Source organism: Macadamia integrifolia, chromosome 12, assembly GCF_013358625.1.
Source record: "Macadamia integrifolia cultivar HAES 741 chromosome 12, SCU_Mint_v3, whole genome shotgun sequence".
Lineage (NCBI taxonomy): Eukaryota > Viridiplantae > Streptophyta > Magnoliopsida > Proteales > Proteaceae > Macadamia > Macadamia integrifolia.
Window position 1 is genome coordinate 22,050,977 of NC_056568.1, and position 6,686 is coordinate 22,057,662.

Consider the following 6,686-nt stretch of genomic DNA (forward strand, 5'->3'; position numbering starts at 1 on the left):
CGATACAAACCAAGAGAGGTAATGGAAATTTTTTGGTGTCCTCCCCAAAGGGGATGGGTGAAGCTAAACTCAGATGGATGCTCTTTGGGAAATCCAGGAAAAGCAGGTGCGGGTGGAGTATTTCGGAATGAAAATTCAGAAATATTACAGTCTTTCAGAACTTTTCTTGGTGTCCACACAAATTTTGAAGCCGAGATGATAGCTGTTATTACTGGGCTGGAATTTGCAAGAGATATGGGTATTACTCATTTGTGGATTGAGTGTGACTCAGTAGCTGTAGTTTTACTTATATCTAAGGGAAGAATCCCTTGGGTTTGTCTTCAAAGGTGGATGAGTTTAACCTCCTATTTGAACTCTCTTACCTGGAAAATCACTCACTGTATGCGGGAAGCAAATCCTGTGGCTGATTTCTTGGCCAAAACAGCAGCAAAATTCGAAGTTTCTTCCCCTATCCAATCCTGGCCTGCGCTGATTGCTATAGAGTTGGAAGTGGATGGTCAATCTCGGCCTAGATACCACTTCTTTTAATGTATTCTGTTTCTTTTTTTATTTCCAATTTTTGTGATTTGGTTTCTGTTGTGAGTTCTTTCTCTGCTCATGGCAATGCCGAAGGTGGAGTAGAATTTTCCAGATTCCAAATGTGTTATTGTTTTTGTATATTCTTTTTCCCCTTCTTTTAATACAATGAATTTTTAGCGAAAAAAAAGTAAAAAAGTGTAAAGATGGGTATTTATTTATTCGGACAAACCAAGTGTCACGTCAATCTGAAAATTTTTTATTATATATATTTAATGTCTACCTAAATTTTTTATTCCTTTTTCCAATAGAGATTATTATGGGAAATGTCCCCTTCTTGTGATTTTCCTTGCCAGGTCATTAATCATATCATAGCAATAGATATTATGACATAAATAGAAAGGATTCTAGCACTCAATATAAGAATGAGATCCTCTCTAATACACATTCGACAGCTTAGAGCCCCTTGGGATGTGCACCCATGGGTTGAATTTCGTGCCTAGGTGCCTTCCAGTTATATGAGAAGGAATCTAGCATTCAATATAGGAATGTGATCCTCTCCAATACACATCCAATGGCTGGGAGCCCCTTGTGGTTTACGCCTATGTGTTGGAGTGTGTGACTAAGTTCTCCCAATTATCGAATGCATATTGGGCGGCCTTAAATGGGAAAGATTATTAAACTTAATATAAGAATGAGATCCTCTCTAGTGCACATCTGATTGTTGGGAGCCCTTTGGGATGCATACCCATGTGTTAGAGTGCGTGGCCAGGTGTTTCAACTGTTGTATGCATGCTGGCATCCATAAATAGGAAGGATTCTAGCACTAAATATAGGAATGCGATCCTCTCCAACGCTCATCCGATGGGTGGGAGCTCCTTGGAGTGCACGCCAATATGTTGGTGTGCGTACTAGGGTGTCCCCAGCTGTCGAATGCACACGAGCTGTGTTGGGTAGGATATTAGCACTTAATATAGGAATGAGATCCCGCAAATCCATTGGCTAAGATCCCCTTGGAATGCATGCCTATGTGTTGGAGTGTATGGCACAATGTCCCTAGCTATTGGGTGCATGGTAGCATCCATAAATGGGAAGGATTCTAGCACTAAATATAGGTATAAGATCCTCTATAGTGGACATCTAATGGCTTGGAGCCCCTTGGGGTGGGCACTCGTGTGTTGGAATGCGTCTCCGAGTGCTCCTAGCTATCGAATGCATGTTGGGCACCCATAAATGGGAAGGATTATAACACCCAATATAAGAATGAGATCCTCTCAACAGCACATCCAATGGTTGGGAGCCCCTAGGGATGTACGCCCTTGTGTTGGAGCACATGGCCAGATGTCCCAGCTGTCAGATGCATGCTGACATCCATAAAATGGAAGGATTCTAGCACTTAATATAGAAATAAGATCCTCTTCAACGCTCATCCGATGGGTGGGAGCCCCTTGTGATGCATGCCTATATGTTGTTGTGCATACCAAGGTGTCCCCAACTATCAGATGCACATTAGCATCCATAAATGGGTAGGATTCTAGCACTCAAGATAGGAATGAGATCCCACAAATCCGATGTCTAAGAGACCTTTTTAATACAAGCCCATGTGTTGGAGTGGGTGCCACAGTGTCCCTAGCTGTCGGCTGCATGCTAGTGTCCATAAATGGGAAGGATTCTAGCACTCAATATACGAATGAGATCCTCCTAGTGCAAATCTGACGACTGGGAGCCCCTTGGGATGGATGCCTATATGTTGGAATGTACACTCAATATAAGAATAAGATCCTCTCAAGAGCACAGCCGATGGTTAGGAGCACCTTAGGATTCACGTCCATATGTTGAAGTGTGTAACAGGTGGCAGTTGTCGAATGCATGCTGGCATCCATAAATGGGAATGATTCTAGCACTCAATAAGGAATGAGATCCTTTCCAACGCTCATCCGATGGGTAGAAGCCCCTTGGGGTGCAACCCATATGTTGGTGTATGTGCAGGGGGTCCCCAATTGTCAGATGCACACTAGCATCCATTAATGGGTAGGATTCTAGAACTCAATATAGGAATGATAACCCACAAATCTGTTGGCTGGAGCCCTTTGGAATGCATGCCTATGTGTTGGAGTGCATGCCACGATGTCCCCAGCTGTCAGAAGCAAGTTGGCGTCTATAAATGAGAAGAATTCTAACACTCAATATAGGAATGAGATACTCTCAAGTGCACATCAGACAGTTGGGAGCCCCTTGGCATGGGCGACCCTGTGTTGGAATGGGTGCCCGAGTGGTCCTAATTGTCAGATGCATGTTGGGCACCCAACCGAGCTAGAGAGAATTCAGATCTCTTAATATATAAGGGTTATCCTTCTCAAGCAAGAGTGAGAAAGAATTTCTTCATTCCTCATCTCTATAATTTTAGTTTTCTCATTGAGAGGTATGTCATGTGTTTCTCTAAATGCTGATTAAGTCTGGAATGTTTGAGCTCAATATCAACCCAAATTTTATATGGTAAATATTTTTTTGCTCTACAAATAGATGTCCTTTAACACCTATAGTTTTCAGATTTGATTTCTTTTACCGAGTTTAGTTTGTTTTGATTTAATTAGAACTGGTGAAGGGAGTGGTACAAGATAGGTCATCAATTTTAAGTCCAAGAGCTATATCAATTTTTTTCTTTTATGCACTGAAAAAGACCTAGTGGAAACAATAATCCTCCTTAAGGAGAATTCGCACATTCCATCTAGTGCTCTAAATGCATAAAAGAAATTAAAAAAATGGTGGTATCTACTATAAGGAGAGTTCTGAACAAAGTACCACATTAGTTTGGCATCCTATTCACCGTTGGATATTATCATTTTTGGGTCAAAGGCGAGAGATGAGATTTACCACATCAAATGGTGAACACCAGGGATACATGATGCTAATGTGATCTCCATCCAGTATCTTTGTTGCAAGGTATGTTTGTCCCATGTTAACATAATTGATTGGTCTTTGATATTGTGCATGATCACATATTCATATATTTTTTTTTTAATGAATCTTTTTTATCTCTAATTCAAGCGAAGAAAAATAAAATAACCATAAGTAGTGAAGATACTATGCATGTTCTTTTTTAATTGTAGCACAATGGAAATAGAAATCTTTGAAATCAAACCGTTAATACTATTTATTTGCCCTTCCTGCTTACGTCCAAGCCTTTAGACATCTCTATTTCATAGCACCTGACCAAAAAAAAAAAAAAAAAAAAAGATTCCCCATTTTGAAGAAATCGGAATCAGGTTAACTCAATATTCCCTTGATTTTCATCTATTCTTTTTTTTTTTTTTAATGAGAATATTTTTTTTCCAACTTACACTCAAGCCCTGTAATAGCTTAGAGAATTAAATATCATTGGAGGTTTGTAAAAGAAATTATTGGAAAAAGGAGCATGTCCGGGATCATGGTTCATGCGCTCAGACATAGGACCTGGGAAGTGTCTGGCCCATCCGTTGAAAGTTGTAAATCCTACATTTGTTGATGCTTTTACATGCGTTCTTATTGGTCCTAGCTAATGTAGGAGCCACGCTGTCGAAGAAAAATCTCTTCCCTCAAAAATTTTGTTGGAGAATGTTTTCAGTGGAAGAGTGTAGTGCTTGTGTCCAGATATAATAGGGAGCGAAATGATGTAACGCGTTCGGAAAAAGAAAGGGGAGAGTTAAAAAGAGTTAGAACCCCAGCCCTCATTCCCCTTTCTTCTTCTACGTCTCCTGTCCTGGTTGAGCTCAGCAGCATCAGAGAGTCTTCATCTAAGTCTCAATACCCCTACTACCTACCCTTTCCTCTTCTGTCTCTATTTGCGTTCGAGTGCAGCAGAGGGAAATCTGTACATCTCCCGATTGATTGCAAAGCTGGGAAATCAATCCCACTTCACTTAAGTTTGAAATTTATATTTTAAAGTTTTTATAACTAGCGTTATTGATTCTGAAATTCAAATCCAAAGGTTGCTTCTGTTTGAATTATGACCTGTTGTTTTAGTTAATGTAGTTAATCTCACAAGTTGCAATTCTATTTCAAATGAATATAAACATCAAACGAGATTAGATATTATACTAACTTGGATGACTCTTAATTTTATTTTGCAGAAGAGGTATCCAATTTTTGAAGGATAAAATGCTAGAATTTGCAGAGAAGCCAGGGTGGATGAATCAAATTTGTAGCTCCGAGTTATTCAGGGCCCGACTAGAGGTTGCTGCACAGGAGTCTTGTGTGTGTGTGTGTGTGTGTATGCTGGTGTGTTTACGAAGTTACGGCAGCTTTATGATCCTCTCATAGGCTTTGGATGACACAACCTGATCTGCCCAAGAGACCAAAGTTTCTGAAAGATTTCGTGATAAGCATAAAACCCATCACTCAATAAGCAGTTGCCGCGTGGCACCCGACAACTCATCATCCAAACCAGATGAATACTAAAGATATCTGCGTGAAGTAAGTAACCTCGGATCTCGGATCCAAGGAAGATCTGTCCTTCCCTCGATAACAGAATCACAGACAGACTCAATCTCTCTAAAAGGGAAAGAGCTGGAGCAATTTCCCTTGGACAGAGGGATACTCTACGTTAAAGAAGGGAACTCGTGGAGGCACTTGGTTTTTGTATCCAGGGGAAGCTGTTTGTGCTTGGTAGCGTGGACATATGATCCCATCCTCGACATTGGGATCGGTGAGCATCTGCTAGTACCTTGTTCCATGGGCAGTCAGCAGTACTGGTCTTGGAGAATGGTGGGTGTCAAAGACTAGGAGTGGTTGAAGGACCCAAAGGCAGTAACGAGGTCGTTTTCAATTTGGATAAGGAGCCATGGATATGGAAAACAGTGGCAGAAGTGTTGATTGCTTGTACTTTTATGCTGGATTTTACAATGATCGAAATAAGAGATGAACTTTATTGGAGAGGAAGAAATCTATGTCGTTACAATTGGAATCAAGAGACCAACTTTACACCATCTCCCCTCCCGTACGTGGGAATGGCTTCCATACTCCATATACGGGTGTGCAATGTTGAGGATCTAATGATGCATTTGTCTTGACTTTGTGGAGAACTTGTGGTACTATTACCACTAGTTTTTGTCGGTTTCAGTTACTCAACTAGATTTTGTAGCTTAAAAGTTCAGGGAAAACAGTACCACCACAAGTTCTCGACTAAGTCAAGACAAAAGCAACATTAGATCGCAACATAGTACACCCGCATATTGATAATGGAAGCCATTCTCACGTATGGGAGAGGAGATGGCACAATGTTGGTCTCTTGCTCCCAACTATAACGACATAGATTTCTTCTTCTTTAATCATGTAAAGCTCCTCTCTTATTTCGATCGTTGTAAAATAAAATCCAGCATAAAAGTACGAACAATCAAGTGGTGCAGTTGCCACCATTTTTTCGTATCATTGGCTCATTGTCAAGCTTGACTACGACCCCATTGTTCATTGCCTTTACCAAAAGGGAGGCACTATGTTTTCCGGATGAGATGCAATTATTGATTAAAAAAGATTCCGATCTGGTGATTTACTATAGAATGTAGTTGTCCTTCTTTTCATATTTGTACTCGGGTTTTCTCCTATTTTGGCGGGACCTATCCTGCCGTTTTAGTGACCCTTTTCCCTCTCTTGTCATTCCTGGAGAGGGCTTTTAGGGTTGCTTTCCTGTGTAATCTCTTTTATCATTTTAATAAATCATACATTTACCTATCAACCGGGGAGGAGGGGGGGGGGTGTGGAAGGGGTCTTCTACAGGCTTGCATTCTTGTGTTTGTCTCTTCTCCTCCCTATAAAATGATTTCCTTGCCCTTACCAATGGGGAGCACTGGTTGGGTCTCTCGTATAGGCATAGGAATCACTTCCCAAATAGAGAACACTTCCCTTGTTTTTGATTTAATCTTAAAGTAGAGATGATTTGTAATTTTATCTTTTTATCCTTTAAATATAATATAATTTTTCTCCATTGAGATCAATAATATCATTTCACATGTGTATTCGAAAAAGTATGTATGACAATGACATAATCATACGTCACTTTCAAATTATTTATTGAAAACTCTTTGATACCTTTATTTAAAAGGACTTCCAAGAATAAGAGAGAGGATAATTAAAAGATGTGAGAGAGAGATAGATGGAGATGGGATATTTGGTAAAGTATCGGAGGTTGTTACTTT

At 40.1% G+C, this 6,686-nt stretch overlaps 1 long non-coding RNA gene across 1 annotated transcript; it reads left to right on the forward strand.

Moving 5' to 3' along the window:
* Positions 1-2,688: 2,688 nt before the first annotated feature.
* On the forward strand, positions 2,689-5,480 carry LOC122058459. Its single transcript, XR_006133778.1, has 2 exons — positions 2,689-3,459; positions 4,626-5,480. It is a non-coding gene; the product is annotated as an uncharacterized LOC122058459 (long non-coding RNA).
* Positions 5,481-6,686: the final 1,206 nt, after the last annotated feature.